Source organism: Canis lupus, chromosome 11 (genome assembly GCF_011100685.1).
Source record: "Canis lupus familiaris isolate Mischka breed German Shepherd chromosome 11, alternate assembly UU_Cfam_GSD_1.0, whole genome shotgun sequence".
In the NCBI taxonomy this organism is placed as follows: domain Eukaryota; kingdom Metazoa; phylum Chordata; class Mammalia; order Carnivora; family Canidae; genus Canis; species Canis lupus.
In genome coordinates this window covers 44,773,312-44,799,869 of record NC_049232.1, presented here as the reverse complement: position 1 = coordinate 44,799,869, position 26,558 = coordinate 44,773,312, and the positions used below count along the sequence as shown (strand labels likewise).

The 26,558-nt window shown below is 36.4% G+C and overlaps 1 long non-coding RNA gene across 3 annotated transcripts; it reads right to left on the bottom strand.

Annotated features, from left to right (window-relative positions):
- Positions 1 to 2,057: 2,057 nt before the first annotated feature.
- On the bottom strand, positions 2,058 to 26,525 carry LOC111098072. Of its 3 annotated transcripts, none has more exons than XR_005366859.1 (7): positions 26,400 to 26,525; positions 24,094 to 24,277; positions 17,682 to 17,785; positions 14,233 to 14,330; positions 5,027 to 5,211; positions 3,255 to 3,401; positions 2,058 to 3,011 (listed from the first exon to the last, which is right to left on the bottom strand). It is a non-coding gene; the product is annotated as an uncharacterized LOC111098072 (long non-coding RNA). The 3 variants fall into 3 exon arrangements; XR_005366861.1 differs by having other exon boundaries at positions 2,058 to 2,953; XR_005366860.1 differs by lacking the exons at positions 17,682 to 17,785; positions 24,094 to 24,277.
- Positions 26,526 to 26,558: the final 33 nt, after the last annotated feature.

Genomic DNA, 26,558 nt, shown 5'->3' with positions numbered 1-26,558 from the left:
AGATGAATTATTCATTATAAACTGTAGTATTTTACTTTTTTCCATTTATTAATTTAAGGCAAACATCTGATTGTCATTGCTAAACTTAAGGGAACAAATTGAATTTATGTAGGTGCAATTTTTGGGTGATCTATGAAATTATTGTCATTTCATTAAAATTTTTCCAGGGAGAATACCATCTAGACTGGTACGATTTTTCGTTTTTGTTTTTGAGAGTTAGTTTTGGCAAATAAAGCTGATCATTTTGCATTTCAGTATGACTGTCTTGTTTTCTTTCTCTATTTGTTGAGTCTAGATTCTGAAATTTTCTATGAATTTTTTTTAAATCTGCCATCTGCTTGTTCAGTTACAAGTTCTTGCATTTCCTAGTTCTTGCATGCCCTCCTTTTCTTCGAGTAGTTATGAAATCACAATTAATTTGATGCACAGATACTTTTCAAAGCAAGGAACAGAAAATAGCTTCTGGGTTCTGCATCCTACTATAATGAAGAGAACAGGGATTTTGAAATCCCACAGTGATGAGTGAAAATTCTGGATCTGCCACGTGCTTGCTGTACAATTTCCTAGCACCTCATTTCCTTTACACATAGGCACAATGTCAGTCTAGTTGGAAAGGCAAACTTTTGATTTTGGAAAAATTAAAAAGAAGTCTTGCTCCATCATCCCCTCTAACAGAGGAAAATAAAATATTTTACTCTGTTTTCATCTTGGAGGCACACTCACTTTTCCAAGCCACCACCCAGCTGCTATATGAAAAATGATTTCTTCTCATCATCCTTTTATAGAAGGAACAGCTCTAATCGTCAGGAGATAAGGGATTAATGCTCCAAATTTCTGTGAACTGAACAGTTGGCCAGTTTATGGATGTTCTTAAGGAGCTGAGTTCTGAACTCAGGATTTAATAGAACTGAACATTATTTTTTCCAGGCATTTGGTCTCCTGTTGAATGCATGCTGCTGGTCACTAGGTATATTTGCTATGTGCATTTGAAGTTGTGAGAAGTGGACTGAGTAGGTTTGTGTGTCCAATGCGTGCATGTATATGTTTTTGAAGGCAGTATTTAATATTTTTTTCTCTTTAACCTACAGAGAACACTGTCATTATTTATGTGGTTAAAAATAAAAGTGCTTAAAAACTCCATTGATAAGAATGTGCATTGCAAAATTGTTTAAAGTAGGAATGATTTTTAAAAATTAATGTCCAATGGTGGAGGATAGTTAGGCAAATTACTCTCTATTTTTATGACAAGATGTTATAAGGCTTTTTAAGTTATGCATACGTTGTAAGAACACATACAAATTAAAAATAAGAGATTTAATTATCCCTTTTGTAAATGAGTGATTTCCCTCCCCTTCTGTTTTTAGAGCATTTACTTTAGAAAACTAATAATTGCTAGTACTTACCTTTTTCTTTGAAATATATTTAAATCCTTTTGAAAACTAGTAGAACTTTTGTCAGCTTTATGACCTAGAAATGTCTTTTGCAAGGACCTGAGAGCCATCTCTTTGAGATGTAAACATTAAGGGAAAGAGCATTCTATCTCCCTGTTTCTGTGGGAGGGTGGGAGTCTGACAGTGGTAGGCACCTTGCTCCAAGTTGCGAAAGTACCTCCTGTTGTCAAGATATAAAGAGTCAGTTTTTCCTTTGGGTAAAGCCTATCAGTGAGCACAGATCGCCACCTCAACTACTAGGTAAAGTTAGGATGAACTGTGTGGGACAAATGGTGCTGTTAAATCCTCTTTCTTGAGGACGAGTGGTTATTTATCTTGAATACATGTATGTAATGGGTTGTATCTGCTTGGCTGTGTAAAAGGGTGAGGTTTCTTTCTGTCTTTGCAATCTCTTAGCAGATTGCTTGTGATGTGTATCACATTTAGGTAATGTTTAGTTTAATGTTTATTCAATAATAAAAGTGTCTTCCTTTTCCATTTTTGTGGAGAGGATTTCCGTGGGAAGAAATTTTGTTTTTAATTATATTTCCCCAACATATGGTAAGGTTTCACAATGTAGAGGGTAGATATGAAATGGCAAGTTAAAGATACATAGAAAGTCATGTACATGTTTTTCAATATAAGCATATATATTCTGTACATATATAAAAGGACTAGAAAGACATACACATATTTTTAACAGCTGGTATTACGCATGACTTTCATTTTTATCTTTTGTCTTCAGTAGCTTTCTAGAATTGTATGTAGTATCTCTAAGGCTAGGAAATTACTTTTTAAAAAAATCTGAGATCTTTAAATAGTGTGCTAGAACTAAAATGTAATGATCAAATTAGTAGAGAATAAGTTGTAACTATGTATTTTTTTTCCTTCCACACACCATGCATGTTTTATAGAGTTGTTAATTTTATAAGTTGTGGAGGAGGACTTGTCTTTAGAACTGAGGAACCAAAGTCAAAGTTGTGGATGAGAAGCATGAGTAAGCCACAAACTAATGGTCTCATCTATTGTTCTAGCATGTAGAAGAGATGTCTTCCATATGCTTTGCTACAGAATAGAATGGAAGACAAAAGGTGTCAGGGAGGAGGCAGAAAGAAAATATCATTCAGCTCTTCACTGTCATGTTCCCTTAACCTCCTGTGGCTTCTCTGTAGTAATGACCACGTTCTAATTTAAAATGTTAGATGCTTAAAACAGGGGAGCGAGATGACTGTGCCAATGACAGCAATGAGTTAAAAGCAGAAAAGAGAACGTGGATCTGGCACAAGAGAAAATCCAGTAGCAATTCTCCACAGGCAGCAAATAATTTGTTTGAGTGCATAATTAATAGATTTGTCAGAAAGTACTTAGATTGTGAAATATTGCGCGTAGCCCTCTTTCCAGATGGATTAAGATGAATGGGTCCTCCAGCAGCGTCTGAAACCTCATTGCTCAGCGGCTAGAGAATTGCTGCATCTAGAGTTGTTTGAGTCTCTGCCTCTGCACTCCTCTTTCTCTTTCCCTGGCTGCAGGGGGAAAATGAATAGAATGCTTCTAATTCCGATATTGAATGGTGTCCTTTACCTAAAGGGCATCCAAGCAGACAAAATTAAATCAGATGCTCAATGGGGAAACTTTCCACTAAGCAGGAATTTAAAATAGGGAAATGTATTAACATGTTGAAAAATGGTTAAATTAAGCCGATCTGTGGATCAGAGGTGTGACTTTTCAGCAACAAGCCACAGAGGTATTTCATGTGCAATTGCCTGCACATTGAGAGGTGACACATGCCTTCTTTACCCTTGGAAATATCCATGTAATACATACCTGGGAGATGCTGATATAAATTGGCTGGTTTAAAATAGTACGTTGAGAATCCAGGTTCTGTTTCTTTCTCAAGTATGATTGATTTGAAGGAATTACCTATCAACAATTTCCATCTGAAAACTCTCCCTTCAGATGCACATGATAGGCCTTAATGAGAGGATGAAGAGGTATGTGAGCCCTGGGAAGTCCACTTCATTATCTTGGGTGCCCATAATAGTTAACAGGAAAGTAAATGAGATTATTCTATTTTGAAATTTTGTTTTATGGTAAAAATTATGCTGTGTTTTAAGGATGATGAGTGATGTTTGGCTCAGCATCACTACAGGGGCCTGATGCCATGCCCTCACATTACTTTTCAGTCCTTTCTCCTGAGCAGGTATTTAGCAGAGCCGAGAAGGTCAAAGCTGCTTATGTTCTCAAGGGGAAGGGATTACAAAACCCGTGGTCATTAGTGGTTTGTACAGATTATTTTTCAGGGGAAGCAACTATGAATGACACTAGTAAGCACTTAATAAATGTTGGTGTTATTTTGTCTCCTAGTTGAAAGCATTGGCCTATCCCTAATAAAACCAAAGCAGTGGAGCCTAACCAGGGCCAGCATTCATTTAATTTTATTCATTCACTCAACATTTATTGAGGGTTCATTTTATTGTTTTTTAAAGATTTATTTATTTGAGAGAGTGCATGAGAGAGAGAGAAGGATGGGGAGGGGCAGAGGCAAAGGGAGAGTCTTAAGCAAACTCCATGCTCAATGCAGAATCTGACGTGGGGTTCAATTCCAAGACCCTGAGGTCACGAGCTGAGCCAAAACCAAGTATCTGCACCACGCAGGCACCTCATTTTGTTTTTTAAAATGAGATTCAAAGATTATATGAACCTGAATCACAAAATCACTTGAGGTATTTTGTTAAAAATGTAGATTTCTATTTTCTATCCTTAAATAAATGCATCAGATTCTTTGATTGATTAGGACTGAGAATCAGCATTTACCAAGTTTGTCTGTGAGTACTTTCATGGATTGAAAGTTTAGAACTGTTGGATATAGGCTGGGTGGACTGTTTTACCCCTTTAGCGTTCCTGAGCCATTGCATCAGAATTTGAACCAGGCAATCTCTGATAAAAGGAAAGGGATTGTGGGATGGTTTTAGGATTTATAGAGACCTTTTAAATTACATATAGTTTGTTGCTTTTTAAAAATTTGTTTATTTCCTCATGCTGTAGTATTTCATGAAATATTGATTGAGAACCTGTCCTGTACCAGATACATGCTAAGTTCTGGGGATATGAAGGAAATAGAGCATAATGTTCCTTCCATCCTCTGCCCTGGAATCTATCTAGTTACAATATCATAAGGCTCAGAAAATGTACCTGGCTCGCAAATCTGACCAGATTCCTGTTTCAAGACTCATGCTTCCTATCCTGTTTGTTTTAAAAAATTCTCTAGACTCTAATTCTGGATTTCTGACTGTCCGCTTTCCTGGAAATGGTTATTTCAGGTTCTTCTTCTTCTTCTCTCTCTCTCTCTTTTTTTACTATCTTGGTTGCCCCAGTGTCTCAGAAGTTGGGGAGCTGAGAACTGACAGGAAGAGAGGAAATTATACCATGTGATCAGAAACCTCCATAAAACAAATGCTCACATGAGAAAAAAATTTTTTTTGATCAGAGATATAAAAATACCTTAAGTTATAAGAGTAAGTTTGTATTAAAATTAAAAATAGACACCTGTAATATTTTGAGATTTGTTCAGTGTAAGGAAAGGCATGGAAACTTACTTCCTGTATGATAAATTTGAAATGTTAAATATCACCATTTTCTGTTTTCCCATACTTGGCTGGTTAGAATCTGAAAGAACTCTGGATTTATTCACATGAATATAGCTATGATGCTGAATTCCTGAAAGTCGAGTCAAATAAATTATCTTGACACAAGGGTTTCTGATAGATGAAATGAAAATATTCTGGAAATAGAAGAAGTGTGAGCATTAGATGACCTTTTTAAGTCACTTTGGGAGAAAAATTAAATAGCAAATGAATTCTAATTCTTATCTCTCTCAATATATCACAGCAAACTATATGGAAATATATTCCCATGGTAAGCTAGAGGGAATGGCTTAATGATTTAAAACATCAGGTTTGCAATGATTAGAAACTATGGAACAGTCGGTTTGAATCTCAAAACACTTAGCTTAATCTTCCCTTCTTCCAAAACATGTCAATAGAATATCTAATTCAGGCCGTGTGTGTGTGTGTGTGTGTGTGTGTGAGAGAGAGAGAGAGAGAGACAGAGAGAGAGAGAGAGAGAGAGAGTATGTGTGTGTGAGAGACGTGAAGTGATACTGTGAAAGATCAAAACCTAAGGATTTTTATGAAAGTCAAAGTTTCATCACACTGTTTACTTCTAGAAATAATTGGTCTCACAGTCTTCTTTTATGATTTCTGTAAGGCACTTGACAAAATTGGAAAAATTCATTGTTTATTCTCTTCCATTCTGGGAAAGGGAACTTAGACTTTTCTGCATAATGTTGCAGTGTCCATTTTTAATTAACCCCAGGGAATCGTGAGACCATGTAATCAGTCTCAAGGGTTTGCCTGCTGCCTAAGCCCACTGCATGTGATGAAATCATATTTTCTAAGTCTAGGGAAAGAGATGCTGAGAGTGACAGTTCCTCTTAAAAACATCAAGGTTTTGAGAGACCTTGAAAAAAATCAATAGTCATCCAGTGGTATATTAAATGCCTATGGAGCAAATGTAATTTTTGGATAAAACTATTATAAAAAAGTTCTAAAAATATAACTAACACAAGTATAAATTGTATCAAATAAGCATGACTGGGTGCTAGAGAAGATATGGATGCACAGTTATGCTTTCTACCCATCAGAAATCCATTTTCTCCTTTGACATGTTGAGTTTGGTGTTTTATTCAGCACAAAAAAATTCCTAAAATTGAAAAAAAAATCAGACTGTATCATTTTAAGAGCCTAATGTCATGAGGAACACTTATAAAAGTCCTTCCTAGAACTTTAGGCAAACAAGTATCAGTGAAAAGCAGGTAAGAGACACTGATCTGATGTTAGCAAAGCAAACTGCCTAAATTATATAGCTGAAGTGATCTTTAGAAATATAGAGGAAAAAAATGTACTCAGTTTGACCATTTGCAATTTTTGGAGTTTTATTCCCCTCAGAATCTAAATTTTAGTTGCAAAAAGAACCCCTTCTGCCCCAGTGATAATGAATCTCAGCATCTATGCCAGCAGTTAGCAAAGTAGAGGCAGCCTGCATAATGGGATTGAAAGGACTCCAAAATATACTTCTGTTTACTTTTCAAAGAAATGATACCCTTTCTAGCCATATACCCTTTCTAGCCATATCACGATGGCAGCTTCATTTCAGAAGAAATCTTCAGAGGAGAGCCCTAGATATGCTTTCCTTTTAAATAAAATAAATTTTGCTCTAATAAAGTAAAACATTCTCATTAGATAAAAATTAGAAAAAGGTGTATAGAAGTATAAAACAAAACTTTGTAGTTCCTTTACCTAGGAACAACCACAAATAGATTGTGGTGTGCTACTTTTCACCAAAAGGCATATTTATTTATTTATTTTATTTTTAAAGATTTTATTTATTTATTCATGAGAGACAAAGAGAGGCAGAGACATAGGCAGAGGGAGAAGCAGGTTCCCTGTGAGGAGCTTGATGCAGGACTCAATCCCAGGACCCTGGGATCACAACTTGAGCCAAAGGCAGGCATTCAACCACTGAGCCACCCAGGTGCCCCAAAGAATCTTCATTTTTAATATAAACCTTAAAAAATCTGGATTATTGCTAATGTACAAAAGGCCATATATAACGACACAACCGTATGTGTTCACAACTCAGATACCCCACATATGAACAGCCTACTGTAATTGCTTCAGGTACTTCTTTTAAATTTCAAAATTGCCAATCTGTGACCAAAAGCCTGACTGCATGTCACCTCTTTGGCACCTCTGAGATGTAGCCACTACCCTAAGGTTTGTGTGTATAGTTCTACCAGAAACACATGTATCCATGGCTGAACGATATACAGTTCTGATAAGCATGTATTTACACTTGACATAAACATATCTTACATGTGTTTCTGCATTTTTTAAAGTCAGCATTGTTTTCCATATTCATGTTTAATTAGGTGAATGCAGTGCATTCATTAGAAGTATTTTAAAATATTTTACTATATAAATATTACTTGCATTCCTCTATTGATGGAATTCATTTAGGTTGTTTCCTTTATCTTGGTTTTAATATGATGAATGTTTTAATGGACATCATTGTGCAAACTTGCACAGCACTGGCAGTTTTCAATTTTACTTAATAATGCCAAATTGTTCTTAGTAGTAATTATACAAAGTATACTTCCTCCTTCTATAGGGGTCATGGTGCATTTCTATATATTCTAGTTAGCAAATGGTTTTTTTAGATTTTTATTTACTCAGTTTTGGTTATATCAGTGATGTTACCTCAGTATTGTTTTACTTTACATGTCTCAGACTACTGTTGAGGTTAAGTATCTCTTCATACATATAACAGCCATTATTATTTCCTCTTTTCTTGCCCGTTTTTCCATATTCTTGCATTTTTTCCTATAGTATTCAGGCTTTTATATTGATTTCACTGTAAATGTAAGTTAGTTGATTTTATAATTTTATACCTTGCAAATATCATCTCTCAGTCTACTCTTGATGTTTTAAGCTTGACATGGTGTCTTTCTTGGTACATTAAAATAATATAATAAAACCTATATATTTTTGTACATTAAAATCACATTAATAAAGTTTATAAAATTTAGAATTTATGGTTTGTACCTTTTATGCCTTTTTAAAGAAATTCATCTCTTGTCCCATTGACTAAATTTTCTCCAATGTTTGCTTCCAAGGGATCAAAAGGTATACTTTTTTTTCATACCAGTATATTTTGAACTTACTGTTTTATTTGGTGAGAGAGAGAGATTTATATTTGAACATATATATTGACCTTAGCCTACCACCATTTGGTGATTAGACTGTCATTGTATGTATGTTTTTAAGACAATAAATTTCTCTGTAATACAAGTCAATAGTCCACTAATGATATGTAATACTTTGTTAACCCTTTCATATGTTCTAGAATTATACCTCTCCCAATCTGCACATTATATTTTTCTCAGAGCATCATTTGGCTTTGTTATAGCTTTCAGATTTCTCTTATTCCTTTTAATAGCTTCAAATAAACTACATTTATTGTCCCATGGTGTTATATTATTTATTTCACTTTGCTACTTCTATTTCTTGTATTTGCAGACTCTAATTTATAGATTTGTTTGTGTTTTGTTTGTAACCTTTAATGGTAGGCTCAACCTCAGCTGGGGTTGTTTTCTCTCTACGAGTCCTACCATAAGCAATAGATGAATATCTACATGGCTTTTTGTTGTTATTCTCTTCTGCTGGCACTCCAGGTATATCTTTGCTCTTAGACCAGGATTTCCACACTTGCCAGGTTAACTACATTTGACTCCACATACAAGCATGGCAAAGGTTTGAGGATAATACCCTTTTCCTACCTCTACCCACACAGATCCCTGAGCAGTTAGCAAATTTCTCTTTCTTTGGGATTATTCGTAGCTTTTAAATCATTCTCATGGTGGGAATTTTTAGAGTTTTAGCTTCATGAAGGATCCATAGTTTCACTCTTTGATTTGAAGAGACCTACAGCAATGTGTGGGTGTCATATATCTATGAGAATCAAAGCCTTAGCTCCCTATCCCCAGGGCCTAGTGAGGGGCACTATACCTCTGCATCTATCAGCATCAACTAGATAACATTAGTTTTGGGTTCTCTCTTTATTTTGGCATCTGAGGATTTTCCTTTTACTCTTTCATTAAATTTTAATTTTGACTAAATTCCTTGTTTTTGTTTTTCATATATTTTTATCCAATCTTCCTAAATATTTATAGCAGAGGAAGTGGTCTGCATTAAAATATTCCTTCATTTTCCTGGAAATGCTATTTTTTCCATTCAGTTTTTCCCCAAAGTTGGAATTATATTTTGTATGCAACTTAAGGCCTTGGTTTTCCACTTAATATATATTTTTAAATATTTATAATATAATAATAAATACAAATAAATATATAGCATATAATATAAATATTATAATATTTATAATTTGAGAGAGAGAGGGTCAGTGAATGAGTGGGTGGGAAGATCAGAGGGAGAGAATCTTCAAGCAGACTCCCTGCTGAGCATGAATCAGAAGCAGGGCTCCATTTCATGACCCATGAGACCATGACCTGAGCCAAAACAAAGAGTCAGATGCTCAACTGACTGAGCCACCCAGGTGCTCCTCCACTTAATATTATAAGTGGAGGTTTTCCATGCTCCTACAAACTATGAATACAACTTAATTTGTTACCCAGTTATTTCTTTGCATGCATATACCATAAGTTATTAACCATTTTACAATGTGTTGACATGTAAGATTCTAAGATTCTAAGTTATGTACTCCCATAAATAAAGCTACAGTGAAAATTTTTCTGCCTTGATAGATTTTTTTCAAATTATATCCTAAAGATTGAGTTGAGGATGGAAAATTCTAAGCATTTTATAAAAATTTTTAAAAAGTAGTAATGATGGCATGTGTTTCTATGAATATGCTTAAATTGAACCTTTTAAAATCACTAAAATCTCAAGTAACCTGAAGAGGGTAGTCTGGATGAATATACATGATGATGATAACCAGAAGATATAATTAGCTCTACACCATCGTCTCACAACAGGTGGTTATTTCCACCTTGAATACCTCTAGTGACAGTCATTATGCCACCTTTCTTGGCAGCTTGTTCCATTACTTAATTTTCTAATATTACTGTTATAAAGATTTTCATAATATTTAATACAAATTATCTCAAGCCTTCATTTGAGCTATAAATATATAACTGTGCCCTCTCACCCACACATTTAATAATTAACAGTTAATTGGTATCTATGTAAAAAAGCGTAGTTCACAGACAAAAAAAAGATCATGTATTCAAATTTCTTCACATAAAGAAATGAAAGCTTGAAGAAGTAAAACAGAAAATGTAGTCCAGAAATAGTATCAGAGAACCTCAAAGAGAAATAAATTATCTAGCTGCCCAGCTACAGGCCAAAGCTAGCCAAAGATCAATAGTAGTTACAAAACATTAAGTCTTCTGCCTTCAGGGAGGCAACTAAAATCTCTACCAGCAATTAAATAGCCCAAAGCAAGAATGTGAACCAATTGATCAAAGTTATAGGGAGGCAGATTTTGGCTTAGTCTAAGACCAACTTTCTAAAAGTTCGAGCTATCCAAGAATCTAATGAGGTGGTGAATTCCCTAGCATTGAAGAGGCTTCTGCAGAAGTTGGCTTGTTTCTTTTCCAGCATGTAATAGAGGAGATTCTCACATCAGTGGACTTCAAACATTTTTTAGAATCATCTTTTTTTTTTTTTTCCAGACAAAAACTTACAGTGGAAACTCATTATATATGGCAGAGCTGCTCTAGTTGAAGGATGATCTGATCTTGTCAATATGGCTACCTTCTTACATACCCCAAGTGGACTCTGAGGCAACGTAGAACACACTTTAAAAATCCTCTGATACAGAGAATTAACCCACATGTTCTCCAGAGTTTCTCTATGAGCTGAGATACCATGAAAGTCTTTCTCGTGTGTGTGTACATGTGTAAGTGTTCTGGAGCGGAGTGAGGGAACTGTTTGGTGGAAACCCTGTAATATTTTAGAAGTTGTAATCTGTACTCTGAGTCATAATCTGTATCATCTAGGATTTGTGATTCTAGGTATTGACTCAAAATAATGAGACCAATGGCATGAGCTTTATTCCTGTTCATATTCTCAGCACCCTAGCCCTGATAAGAGGGATTTAAAGATAATTATTATAGTGACTTGATTTCTGGCAGAAAATTCATGTACATAATATAAAAATCAATATATAGATGGTTATAAATAAAAGATAATTATGTATCCAACCCTGTTCTGAGCCATGTAGTTTTCTCCCAAAGTCAACTGCTGTTATCAAGTTTTTTTTTTGTTTTTTAATAGATACTTATATGGATATTCTGTGTTTTGGAAAACATATTTTCTTATTTTCATATCATTAGTATAAATATGTTATTTTGTCCTAGAGTTATGAAAATAATATTCCTTACTGAATTGTCACTGAGGACAACATGATCTCAACAACATCTCTGTAGTTGGTACATTATATAGAAACATGAAATCCTGAATGTTTGAAATAGTAATTGTTAAATCAGCTTCAGAGCAAAGCCCCCAGATGATCCAGGGTGGACATGTAGAATGAACAATAAAGCATTGTTTTTGGAATCAATTGAGATTTGGGAGTTATTAATTATAGCATAACCTAGCATGTCCTGACCATGTCTCTAAAATCACCCTACACCAGAAGGAATTTAAAATTAAAATCACAAATTGTTAAAACTTTTCAATGAATTTATTTCAATAAAGCTTCCCAATGAGTGGAAAGAAAAAGAAAGATAAGACGTCCTTCTTCATTCCATCAACTGAAAATACAATATACTGGCTTATAGAATTTTAATGTGATCTCCGATTAATAATAAATAGTGGGCAAAGTAAATATTATTTTCCCTGAATGGATTGTATCAAAAATTGTACCAAGAATGATAATTTTCTTGACTTGGTTTTGGGTTTAACCATCTCAAGTCTCAAATTTTAAAGAAACAGGCTGCTAACATTCTCTAATAAGAACTAAATAAGCATTCCTACATTTCTTTTGCATTTTGGGGATTTTATAAAGGCTTTTGCTATGACTATATTGAGACTATTTTGAAGAGGATATTGAAGTTTGCTCATATCGTGAAGTTTCTCTCTGCTCATTTCAGTTGAAGTCTTCGGTTATCTATTCTTCAGGACTCAGTCTAGTTACACTTAGGTATTGGCTCCTTCAGAGAAAATGGATAAATACCAGGATAGGGTAATTCCTTAGTCTTAGTTCCTAAAGTCTCTTCTCTTTACAAGTGTCTCTCTTCTGTTCTTCCAAATGTTTCTGTTTCTTTCTTTATTATCTAATCTATTCTGATGTTTTCATTTATTTATACCATAAATTTCTGAAATATATACCTTCAAGTAGTTAAAGCTTGTATACTGCAATTTCTCCCTCACTTCCCACAACCAGACTTTGATTGAAGGTGCCACTTCCATAAAATCTCAGAAGATACTATATTTGGTATCCCTTTGTTGGTCATTTCTTGAAACCTAGCATATGTCAGAGGATGATATGCAAAAACGTGTTGGGCTAAAAACAAAAAGCAAGAATTTGGGATAGCAAAGACATTCAATATAAGCTAGCTTAAAAAGATAATAATGAAGCAGATTCCCAAAGAAAGATGGAGAGAGAGAGCAGAAGGAGAAAATGAAGGAGGGATTAGGGAAAACACGAAACAAGAAAAATGAAAGAGAAGACAGATGTTTGTTTCCATTGGATGGAGAGAAAGGGGAAAGATTGAGGAGAAAGCCAGGAAATGGACCTTTGTTTAATCAGACATTTGGTACCTGTGGTGGGGGTTAAAGGATTCTCTGAGAAGGGCCTAAAGGATACGTATGACTAATTTTGCGTGCCATGTATTTCTGTCTGCGTTAGCTATATGGCTGAGATACCTGAAATATTTCCTTTTTTAGAAAAGATTTTATTTACTTCACAGAGAGAGAGAGCACAACAAGCAGGGCAGGTGGGAAAGGGAGAAGCAGACTCCCCATGGAGCAGGGAGTCCCATGCAGGGCTCGATTCCAGGACCCCAGGGTCATGACCTGAGCCAAAGGTAGACACTTAACTGACTGAGCCACCCAAGATACCTGAAATATTTCTGTAACTCAGTGATTCCTTCCCTTATAACGGGTTGAAAATTTTAGTACCTTTAATTACTTAGGCAAAAAAAGTACAAAAAAGGAGTATACTGTCAAATAAGACCTCTTGATGAAGAAATAAGAGCCATGACTGGAGAAGACACCCACAGGGTAGTGAGTGATAATCAGCAGGTGCTTTGGCACCACATGAACTTTGCAGTGCCAGAAACTCGCAGGATGTTGTGAGGATTAAACAGAACCTCAAATGTGACTGCTGCTTGCACTGTGCCTGGCTCATGTAAGGGAAATTGTCTTTCCCAAAGAGGCCAGTCATCATGGTAAGCCAGGAAAGCAGTATAGGACAACAGTGACTCCTTAGTATCCATCACATAATAAGACACTCAGGGCTATAAGACATTCCTGCATCTGGAGCGTTTGGGGAAAGAGCTACAGTTATAGTGCAGCAAAGGGCTGAAACTGATATTTTTGTGAAGTCTACCACATGCTACTTGGCATTTGAGTCCTCAAACTTTCTATCTTTTTTAAAAATTGAGGTGTAATTGACATATGATATATACAACATAGTAAGTCGACAATTACATACAGTACAGAATGCTCACAAGCATAGTTACCATCTGCCACCATACAAAATTATTAAAATATTATGGACTATATTCCCCATGCTGCACTTTTAATCATTTTATGTGAAATTATAACAGTGACAAAATTGTCAAAAGAGGCAACATTTTATCCCATCTATTTCCTAAGTTACTATTAGGAAGTTACATTTCCATCCAAAAGTTTACGACTTAAAATACTTTATAAGCTCCCAAGAAATTCTGAAAATTTCCAACAAATATGCAATGGGAATGGCCACTGGGTTTATATAAACCTACTTCTTTCAGATCAATGTTTTTTATGGAGATAGCTTTTTTTTTTAATACCAAGCTTTATTTCTAATCATCAAAAACTTGCAAGAATTGTTGTTTGAATAGAAATTGTCTACCTTGAACATTTCCACACAATTTTCAGAAAAACATACACAAAAACATTGGCCTACCGCACCAAGATGCCTCGTAACAGCAGCCTGCATCCAAGTGCTCCATGCTCACCTGAGTATCCAATGCAGGGCTTTGCTGCAGTTTATATCTATGCAGTTTCTTATGTGCTGTAAGTCCATAGTTTTGGAGATTATTAGATCTGAAAGAGACTTTAGAGGGGATTTATTCTAACCAAAACACCCAGGAAATAGACTCAGAGAGAACTTCCTTGCCCAAGGTTAGGCAGCTAGTTAATGGTGGAACAAAATGAACTACACTGTATTAGCATATAAATTTGTAACATTTTCTTACCTTCAGAAGTGAAAATACAAAAAAGGAGAGGGAGGATTTTTCAAACTGCAATTCTCATGAAGTCATTTGTTTACTGACATAGTCAATTACTGCCACTGTATTTCCATTTTGAGGTTTTGAGGGAGAGGTGAGGATTCAGTGACTTGGGAAGCAAACGCATACAATCAGAATGCAACATGTGTCCACAGGGCACTGATGATTCAGGGGGGCCTTCTTCTGAGGGTATCTGAACAGTCTTGGGCTGACAGGAATCCATTAAAATGGAATCAAACATTCAAGTCAGGATGTGTGAATATCTGAATACCCAAACACAGTGAAGGGATCCCACTACGTGTTTCCTTTAGATTATATGTTTCTCTAGTAAATTTAAAATTGAATGTGTTGGCTTTTTTTTAATACTTATCCCCATTTTTAGAAATAGCACTGTGTTTAAAATGCCACTCATTTTGTGAGTATACATTGCCTTGAGCATATAATTGTAGTGGAAGGAGCACAAGGCTTAGAGTCAAGCAAGATCCTTAGGTCCCAACCAGGGGTATCCATTTACTAGCTTTGTAACACAGGGCAAATCACCTTACTTCATGGGCACCTCAGCTCTCCCTTTAAAGTCAGCATGGGGTATGAGGCATAGTTCTGAGATTATAAAGGAAAGAAAACAAACTTATATACAAAAAAAAAAAAAAAAAAAAAAGAAAGGAAATTTGTTCATTTGCCATGCAACTAAACCCCAGGGATAGTACAGACTTTCGACAAAGTAGAACACAGGAGCACTTTCTCAGGAAGGTATTTTTAGCAACTTCAGGTTCAATTTCATCTTCTTAGTAATCCTAATAAATGAAGCTAACTCTAATCTGAAAACGCTGAACTGAGTTTTTGGAGCTTTGTTGGATCTGCCTTGAGTCATACACTTTTCCTGACCAGTTACTGTGGCCAGAGAGACTGAATGAAATAGACTAATTGATCAGTTATTTTCAGGACTATAGCCAGTAATAGGGCTGATTCCTCCAAATTACAGACTGTAAGAGGAATCGTGGTACCTGAAGTCTGATCAGGGATCCAACAAGGAGAAGAGAGATGCTGGGAAAGCAAAGGAACAGATTTCTATCACAAACAACTAATGGTTTTCTTAAAGGGCCTTCAAATTTTATTTTCAGTGGACTAGCATTAAAAGATATGTTTTTATTTTTTTTTTATTTTTTATTTTTTAAAAGATATGTTTTTAAAAATCTGATACATAAAGCCTATCGAAGCAGAGCTATTCTTTTTAAAGTTGGAGAATCTGCCAAACAGGTCTTCCTTCCTTTCCCCTGGTAGCCTTTGAGTGACTCGTGTAGAACTTAGAGGAAGACTATTTGAAAGCCACCAGACTAGATAGTCTCTTAGGGCACATCTAAACAGAGCATTCTATAATGTCTCTTCTGGACTAGGTCATAAGCTCCCTGTGGCACAGAGCACTAAGTCTTTGCCCTGTAGCTCTCAGCTCTTGTTCTCTGGTCTGAACCTGCACTCATAAAAGTACTAGTTGTTCTGAGGAGTTTACACTCCTTTTTATACAATATCCTGCCCTAAGTACCTTTCCCAGTCTACTCTGCTCATCTTTGCCACCCAAATTGCTCATAGGCTGTGAGATAGATGGGATTGGCTCCCCTCCAATCCCCTACCACCCCTCCCCACCCCCCCCCCCCCCCACCCCCCCATCCTCCTCACACCCCCCCCCACCCCCCACCCCCCACCCCCGCCCACTCAACAGGCACAAATTGCTCCTTGCTAAAAATGTTAAGTGCTACTTCCCAGGCTGCTCTACAGAGTTGAGTTTTTTGTTTTGTATTTTTGTAAGTGGTAAAGACATTAAATCTCTTCCTAGTTGCTCCATTCCATTTTAGGACAATGTGGACTGAAGACTAGGGAGAGGTTTAGTCCTATCTGGCCCTTGAGACAGCAAGGAAAGTCACCTACCTAAGCATTAAACCGCCTTGTGAAGGGCTCTCTGCAAATCCACACCAAACTTGGGTAGTAGTTTCCTCTTCCCATCCCATAATTTAGACTTAGTACTACAGTTGCTTCTAATAACGCCCATTTTTAATAGCATTGCTGGTCTTGATTTTTTTCTAAAACTTTTGAGATATTTTAATGCTTAACCAATATGAACTATTTGTTCTCAATATTCTAGTAAGTAAGGCTCTGCTTTGGTTCTGTATGAGCTATAAGCTGTAAACATTTCACACTGCAATGCATTGGGAAAAACAAAAGAGGAGTGGGGTGCCTCAGTGGCTCAGTCGATTAAGTGTCCACCTTCGGCTTAGGTCGTGATCCTGGGGTGCTGGGATTAAGTACCATGTGAGGCTCTGTACTCAGCCAGGAGCCTACCTTTCCCTCTCCTGCTGCCCCTCCCCACTCATTCCCTTTCTCTCCTTCTCTTTCTTTCTCTCTCTTTTTCTCTCTCAAATAAATAAATAAAAAACTTAAAAAAAAAGTGCATCTAGGTAACTCTCATGATAATATTTGTTTTCTGTTTCCAGAATTCCACATACAAGCACCCACATTTATGTATTATTATGCATTCCAATACAGCATTAAAAAAATCACATTGTTATTGAGTCTGAAGATGAGGCAGTCTAACAATTGTGAGAGGAAACGGATTTTGTTTATATAACAAAATGGCCCTTCCTTCAGATATGCTCTCAGAAACACAACTATGGCCTCTCTGTGTGATGCTATGTGCCATGTATGCTAGATGCATACGTACTGCATATTGAGAAGAAAAACATGTTTTGTTTGTCTGTCTTAACCTTAAAAAGCTCATAGTCTAGTAGCAGAGCAAAAAAGAGCTATTTCTGGATATGTTTTTCTGGTTTTGTATGTCTCTGCAATGGAGTTGAGCTTCAGAATTCTGTTTTCATTCATTGAGAAAAGCTTGAAGAAGCATATTAATAGGAACGTGTTTCTGGGCAAGGTGCTAACTGTAGAGATGGTTTTGAAATCATGGTGTCCTTAGTGGCAATTCCCTAAGGAATGTTTTCAGAATTCTGTGACACAAATGAACTTTGTTTCTCCTTTGCAAGGGAAATATTTTCTTCTTACTTTCAGTGAGAAACATGCAACAGATACTTTCTTTTTCCAGTTAGCTGTCTGGATGCTCAAACCCAAATTCTGCTTAATAGCTATTTAGCATGAGTTTGACTATTCATAATTTGTTACTTTTTGTCTACCTGGATTTCTCTGCTCCTGGATTTTTACATACGTTTATTTTTTATAGTGTTGAGTGTATCCCTTGTGAGCCAATTTAAATACTTTGCAAAATCAGGAGGTTTACCTACAAGGAAATGCAAATGTATTAGATTGTGTCTTCTTTATTTATTTATTTATTTATTTATTTATTTATTTATTTATTTTGGTCTTCATTATTTAACACTTACTCAAATACTTGTATCAGGAGTATTCTGCTTTGTGTGAATCCTTTCTGTTTGAAAGGATATAATGAAGTCACATTTTAGGTCAGATTAAGGTTCAAATCAATGCCTAAGGCAAGAGGGTTATCCTTGAAAATCCCTCAGGGAGATAGCACTTTAGAAACAAAACTGGCAGTTCTCCACAATACAACAGTTAGACTTGCCTCCAGAATTAAACACATAGCTACTTCTTTGATCAAACATCATGTAAAGTAGTTGGTTTGTGTTACCTACCATGTTGTGACTGCGCATATAATCTTTAAACCTTTGAATAACATTTACCAGATGAAGTGGTCAGTCAGTTAAGAGGCAGATGTGCATCTCACATTTTATTCTCACTCCAGGATATTCACAATTTACGATTTGTCCTCCTCACTTGTTCTTTGCTTACATTTTCCCCCATTTCAGTTATTCACTGCTGTGGAATAAATGCTGTGTAATTGTCCAAATTAAAGGGTAGGGAAACTCAATTTCAGCTCTCAGCTCGAAGAGTGTCAAGAATTTGTCATCACCCTCAATCTATCACACTCCTCTTTGTTGTTCTCCTACCTCCTTCCTTCTCTCTATTCCCAGAGAGGTTTAAAATATTTATTTTGCTAATAATTTTCTTGAAGTTTGAGAAGGATTTTGCTAGGCCAGTTGGCAATTTCTATATTATATCTAGAATTCTTTATAAACAAATCCAAACATTCAATAGGCAAACTGTTTTCCAGGCCAGTGCTGGCAAGCAGGTTGCCAAGTTTTTGCCACTACATGACAATTCCCTTTTCTTCTGGAATCTGATAATATTTTTCTCCTTTCCTTCAAGCCTCCACCAGTCAACTCCTCAAAGTCCTGTTAGTTTTTTCCTGCTGCCTATTCCAAAGCCGAGGCTATATGTTTTAGGTTTTTATTACGTAGCTTACTTTCAGTACTTGGGAGTGTGCCACTTAATTATGACTGTGTAATGAATTACTCCCAAACTTAGTGGCTTGAAGCAACTTTATTTTGTTCACAAGTCTGTGGATCAGTAATTCTAGAATGGGTTAGGTAGGTCATCTCACATCCACAGGGTGTGAGGCTTGAGATGACCTCTTCACTCATGACCTTTTGCTTCATTTGAGGTGTCTAGCTTTGAATTCTGGCCATGCACTGGAAAGTCACCTAGGACTGTTGGTGAGTATCCACGTGTAGTGTCTCCACATGGCTTGTGATTCTCACAGTATGGATGGAATGTTTGTTCTCTGACAAAGCATCCTAAGACCAAGTGTATTTGTTTCCTAGGGCTGATAGAACAAATTCCCACAAACTGAACAACTTAAAACAATAGAAATTTATTCTCTCATAGCTCTGGAGGCTAGATGTCCAAAATCAAAGTGTCAGTAGGGCCATTTCTCCCTTCTTCCAGGGAAGAATCCTTCCTTGCCTCTTCCTAACTTCTGGTGGCTGCCAGCAATCCTTGTCATTCCTTGGCTTGCAGTTCTGATGTAGGAAAGATGTTAGGGTTCAATGCCAACAGCTAAGAAAGAATTCTTGAGACGTCTTTGGCACAAAAAGATGATTTTATTAAAGGACAGGGATAGGACCCCGGATCAGAAGGAGCTGTACTGGTGTCATGAGGAGTGGCTCATTATATATTTTCAAGTTGGGAGGGGGTTAGGAATAGCTTAAGTCTCTAAGGAATTTTGGAAGCAATGATCTAGGACCCTGAGGGGGCTAGCTATTGTTAGGAGGAGGTCATTTATGACTGTGTAATAAAATCTTAGTCACAAGACCCTTCAGGTGTGTATCAGTGGATCATATGCTTGGAGGATGATTGCCAACACTTGGGATCTCCTTTATCCTTTAGAGATAAAGGAATTTTGTATGTTAAAGTAGACTTACAGAGTCCTGAGGCTAAGATTGCCATTTGCCCTTAGCAAATAATTAACATCAAGACAGCCAAGTTCTTAAAGGAATGTCACTTTTAAGAACTTGCCAATGGACTGGACGTAGTAAGGAAATTTAATAACTTTCTACTGCTTTTGTTTCCCACATCAGCTCCATCAATCCAATTCCCATCTTTGTCTTCACTTGGCCATCTTTCCTCTTATGTGTCTCAGTGTCTTCTAATATCTTTTTCTCTATAAGGATATCAGTCATCTGAATTTAGGGTCCACACTAATCCAGTATAACATCAATTTAATCCCCACTGCAGACCCTATTTTCAAATAATGACACATTCACAAGTACTAGGAGTTAAGACTTCAATAAATTTTGGGGGGAATACAATTCAATTCATAACATCAAATGTTCCCAAAGGTCTGGGATGAAGCTCTAAGACTTAAAAGTATAGTTCCCTACCCTCAGAAGTCCTAGAAAGTCACTTCTGTTGCATTGTGTTGATCAAGAAAGTTACTACTGCCAGTTCAGATTTAAGGGTAGGAAAATTAGACTTCACATCTGAGTGGGAGGAGGGTGTCAAGGATTTGCCAGCATCTTTAATCCTTCATACTCCCCTTTACCTACCCTCCTTCCTTCCCTTTCTCTATCCTGTTCTCCTTCTTGTGTATACTTTAAGTATATATATATATATATATATATATATATATATATATATATATAATTTTTTTTTCAGGGAAGAGAGGAAAAAATAAGATGAAATCAGAGAGGAAGACAAACCATAAGAAACTCCTAATCATAGGAAACAAACTGAGGGTTGGTGGAGGGGAGGGGGTGGGGGGACGGGGTAACTGGGTGATGGGCATTAAGGATGGCACATGATGTAATGAACACTGGGTGTTAAATAAGACTGATGAATCACTGACCTCTACCTTTGAAACCAATAATTATATGTATAGCATATAATTAACATTATATGTCAATTGAATTTAAGTAAAATTTAAAAATAAATAAATAAATAAATAGACTTACTATGTAACTCCATTAAATGACTGACATTTAAGAACATTTGGAGAAAAAGAACTTTTTGTTTTATAGTAGCTTCTATGATTTTTGGTCACAAGTTTTCCTCAGAGATTGTGGGGAGTAGAGGGTAGGAAGGGGAGGGGTAAGTGAGATAGGGAGGGGGAGCTTTGTGTAGTGAAAGCATTGAAATGAATTGCTTGTGCTGCATTCTTCTGCAGACCCCCATGATCAATGCAACATTTTCTCACAAGATACCAAGAACAAATGCTCTTTGTATTCTTAGAAGATTATCTGCTCCTTACTCAGAATAGGCCAGAAATCAGGTAAAAGCTGAGTTGTTTTTAGAGCTCCCATTTAAGAGCTCATGGAACAGATACACAGAGAGGGACAGGAATTTGTTCAGCCTCTCAAAGGGAGGCTATCATGAAAGAACTGAGAGGCTGCATCCGTCTTGTGATATCTCTGCTTTGTTAGTGTTTTGGGGGTTCTAAAATGTTAATGGGTAATGATTCCATTTCTGGCACTTGGCTGCCACATCAGGATTACTTTCTCCAGGAAACACAGATATAGGCATTTTGAGTAAAAAAAAAAAAAAAAAATTGTTTTTCTCTATGACAGTACCTCTTATCACTGTTCAGAGTAGTTGTATGAAAGTTGTATTATTTTTCAAAAATATTTATTGTCTTCCCTACTAGGATGCTCTTTACCTGGCCCACCCCCATTCAGCACCTCCCTCCTGGAGGAATATACTTCTCTAACCACTCACTTCATACTTGGTCACCTGTCTTGCTTTGACCATGGAAACTGAATGGAAGGAATCTATATCCCTTTTGAGCAGAAACTTTAAACACCATTTTTTGGTTCTGTTATCATCTTGCAGAGACTAGTATGTCCCTCACAGGTCTTTATCCTTAACCTGCATTCTGGGATGATAGGGCAAAGCCCATGCCACAACACGTCATGGACCAGAAACAAACTTCTGACTAAGCCACTAAAAATTGCATATTCCTTGTGCCTGCAGCATAACTCAAAATGACTCATGACTTGGATATGAGAGTAAAAAACTTTCCAGGGGAAATGGTGTGTACCTTTTAAAAATGAGTCTTGGGGCACCTGGGTGGCTCAGTCAGTTGAGGATTTGACTTTTTATTTCAATTGGGGTCATAGGATTGAGCCTTGTGTAGGGTTCTGCCTTTAGTGAGAAATCTGCTTGTCCCTCTCCCTCTACTCCTCCTTCTGTGTGTGTACTCTCCCTCTCTCTCTCTCTCTCTCTCTCTCTAGATAGATAGATAGATAGATAGGTAAAATCTTTTAAAAAAAGATAAAAGGAGTCTTTCCACCTCAGTATGGCTGGAAATATATGTGGATCTGTAGATTTTTATGTTTTATGTTCTGGGTCTTTGAGTGAAGTAGTATCATTCAGCGAATAAATTATTGGGGTCTTCAATTGATGTCCACCTTCTATCTGTGTGACCTTGGGGAAATTGCTAAACTCCTTAAGCTTCTGGTCATCTCATCTAGAAAATGGAGACAATGACACATATCTCATGGGATTATTGAGAGAATTCAATTAGTTAAAGCAGTAGTTCTTCACAGGGGTGATTTTGCCATCCAGGAGACATATGGCAATGCCTGGAGGCATTTTGATTGCCATGCTGGGCAGGGAGGGCTGTAGAGGCAGGGATGCTGCAAGATGTCCTACAATGCAGAGGACAGCCCCCTACAGCAAACAATTTTCTAGTCTTAAATGTCAAGAGTGCTGCAATTGAGAAACCCTGAACTAAAATAAAGTTCTTCTTTGACACAGTTCTTGGCACACAGTAGGGAGAAATGAATGTCTGTCATGTACGATGTCATTGAATAGGCTTAAACAAAAATCTGGAAATACTGTGCTATTATTTGTTTATAAATCAATACCAGTTTTGCAAGTTTACTACAAAGATTTTTGTTCAACTATAAATATATAACTAGAGAAAAATCATTGCTCTTTCAGATGATTTGGCAGTGACATTCTGTAAATCCCACTGTGGTTATATCAGTAGTAAAATAGAAGAGGCTAGAAATTCTCTGAAGTTTCATACAATTTTTTATGACATGCTTCAATTTCTGGTAATTATTGTCAGTATACAATGTACATTAAACAGGGTTTATAAAACCATATGCATTTAAAATGTTGTATAAATATGTAATGCATAAAAGTAAACTGCCTGAATAATAAATATATTTACCCAAAGAGTAAATAAAACAGCTCATAAGAAGCTGTTCCAATTATTCAGGTAAACACTACCTTCTATGCTTGACTTTCTTTCATTGCTTTGAGTCATGAGAATAAAATCCAGAAATACTGTCTCGCAGTGAAATAGGGAAATGATAGCATCTAAAGCATCCCGAAAATCTAATATAAAGTGTCACTGTCCCAAATCTTTGCTTTTGTCAGTGTTCAAGGGCACTTCAGAATTGCTTTAGGAGTCTACTCTTCCTAACAAGAACTTTTACTGTAGCTCATAATTAAAGCCAGGAATGAATTGTAGGGAAAGTTATTGGTCTTGGAGGAAAGACTGGCAGGTATCTGGCTTGTCATGTTGGGGACTAAGGATCTGGTAACCTTAGAACACACATTTTCTAGGTATGAATTCACTCATCTCTAAGATGAGTGTATTGAGTTACAGATTCCCTACATTTCTTTCCAGCTTATAAATTGGATGAAATCATATCTCCATATGGTTCATTTTACATATATTATAACCTTTCAGGTTGATAGGAACATTGCTTTTGTTTTGAATGTCATTTATGTGGTCGCAAACCTGACTAAAGAGTCTTAAATCATTGCTGATTTACTGCTTTGTCCTATTGTTTTGCTTCTAGGCTAGAGCAGAGTTTTTCTTTTACTTCTTTCTTATTTTTTAATTTAAAAATCTAGCAAGAGGCTAGTTTCTAGCATGGGAGAATAAGAAAACATCCTAGAATCTCCTCCTAGAAATATTTTAAGTAGCTACTACTACTACTACTACTACTATCATCTGTCATATTCTGGTATGGTACTATATGCTACACTCTGCAATATTTCACATACATTAACTCAGTTACTTGTGACAGTAACTCTGATATGGAGACATTATTAACCATTTTTCATGTGAGCAAATTGAGACTTAACATTCAAAGCCACATAGCATGTGTGGTTCTAGCCAAGGCTGTCAAGCCAATGCATGATATTAACAACCACACCTTATAGCTAAAATGTCATTACTTGACCAAACCCTTCACTGAAGATAATAACAACATGGACCTCTTGGAAACTGAGGGCACACTTATCTTTGCTGGTTATGTAGTTTACATTTGCTGCTCTGTGGGGGTGCTTCTTGTTCTGTCCATGGATCTTCTCATGGGTATCACTCATTACCAGCTCAATCTTAGTCTCCCTTTCTCTCAAGCCAGCTGAGTGGCAGTGAAGGAGAAGCCATACTCTGGGCCTGAAGATAATGGCAGGACAGGAAGTTGATGAAACACTACAGGCAGGTAAAATAAGCAGTGGTGCCCTTCATCTTTTTCTCCTGTGTACCAAATGGGTTCCGCATGGATTTGAGTAATTTAAGTTGGATTAGGAAAATGTAGCTGTAGCTACATAGAAAATGTAGCTGTTCACTGCTCATGTCTTTGGAAATCCTCTTCCTCTAGATGGGAAATAGTTTTTTGAGTGTTTTGTATTCTTTGTTTTTGTTTTATGTCTTGTTTTTACTATCTTTATGAAAATTAAGACTCCAGAAAGCATCATTGTTGACTTTAAGTGCCAAGGCCTTAATCCCATTCAGGAAGGTGGACCCAAATATAAGAATGCATATCTTTTCAAGTTTATAAAAATCTATACCAATATCAACTTGTTCTTAGGGAAAAAAAAGTTTTTCACTTCTGTTAGTTATTTAACATTAAAAATCTCACGGGATCCCTGGGTGGCGCAGCGGTTTGGCGCGGGCCTTTGGCCCAGGGCGCGATCCTGGAGACAGGGGATCGAATCCCACGTCGGGCTCCCGGTGCATGGAGCCTGCTTCTCCCTCTGCCTATGTCTCTGCCTCTCTCTCTCTCTCTCTGTGACTATCATAAAAAAAAAAAAAAATCTCTAAATAAAATCCCCCAGAGCACAAATAGTATATTACAGGGGTTTTCTACTTCTGTCTTTTTAGACTTTGTACTCTGTACACCTTTTCATGTATTATGTTTAATCAGCATAACAACTTTCTGGGTTAAGTGCTCTTATTATCATTTTTTTTACAGTTGAGAAGACTGAAGCTCAGAGAAGTTAATAACTTGTTCCAGGATCCACAGCTAAGAGATAGAAAGGACTCAAGTCCAAGCTTTATGGCCATAATGTCCATGCCCCTAATCATGATACTACTTTACTGGGGAGAAAGAAATCAGATTCAGCACTCACTCAAATTCTTCTAGTTTTAATGTCTTGCTGAGAAGATATTGGCTACTTACACTTTGGTAAATTTTTTCAGACTTCAAATCTGAGAAGCTTATAGAAAATTACTTCAAGAATTTGACCATTGTAAATCTATATATGCTTGTAACAATTGGATTCATAAAAGTGATTTATACTTTTCATACAGGGTTCTCCATGACTTCCATGAACTCTTTTCTGCAATTAGAATAGAACAGGTAGACTGTGCTTATTACACTAATAAAAGATGAATCAAGTTTTTATCGGCTAGTTTGGAGCTAGAACGGACTATAATCCTGGCACAGTCAATTTAGATATCATCAGAACTCCTATTTGTGTGCACTTTGCTCTTACCTATTTTCTTAAATTGCATTGAGAAAGAATTAGTTACACAATGCTTAAAAAATACCAAAAGTGAAAAAAGAAATCAACTAGCAATAGTGCTGAAATCTCATGGGGGCAAAATGGAATCTATTTACTTGGCAGTAGTTTGGCTGATTAAATTTTATAATTTGTATCCCTTTCTGTTACTGAATTTAAAGCTGAGTTCTTGAATTTTTTTCTATTATAATGTCTGCATTTACCTCTTTATATAATTAATATAAAATGTTTTCTTTTGGTTTCCTTTATTTAATGTAGCAAAATCCTTTGGGATATTGTTTTATCTTTCAAAAGCAGAAAATTTTCTGTTGAATCTTAGTAAATCCTGATTTACATCCATTCCTATGAAAAAAGGAGAATCTACCAAAGCAGCAATTCAGTTTGTAAACCTGGAGAACATTTTATTTTATTTTTTCCTATCCATTCCTTTAAACTCAATTTTGCTATTTCCTTTCTTTCCTATCATCCTTGGAATTATCATGTCCCTGAAATTTTCACAGAGGAAGAAGATAAGGAGGGTAGGGAGAGGGAGAGGAAAGAATTTCCTTAGGATTTTTTCCCCTAAAATTTAACTTTGAGACATGATCTGAACAGAGCTACAGGCAGGGGGAGCCTTAAAGTATAAAGTCTGTCTTATTATGAAATATTCTATTAAGGCCTACTCTGAGCAAAATTTGTTAGGACTGAAAATATGTCTTTGAGATTCTCAGCATCTTCTCTGCTCCACACTGACTTCTATCTGCCGTCTTCTTTTCTCCAGCACCCCTACATACCTTGACAGCTTCTCAGAATCCATCCACAGTCTTACTCATGCTTCATAGGGGACCCACTTTTAGGAAATGATGTCACCTTCCATATTTAGTCTTTTAAGCCACTAGTGAACAGATTCTGGATCCAGGTATTATGATGTGACTTGTGGAATAGAATGGAAT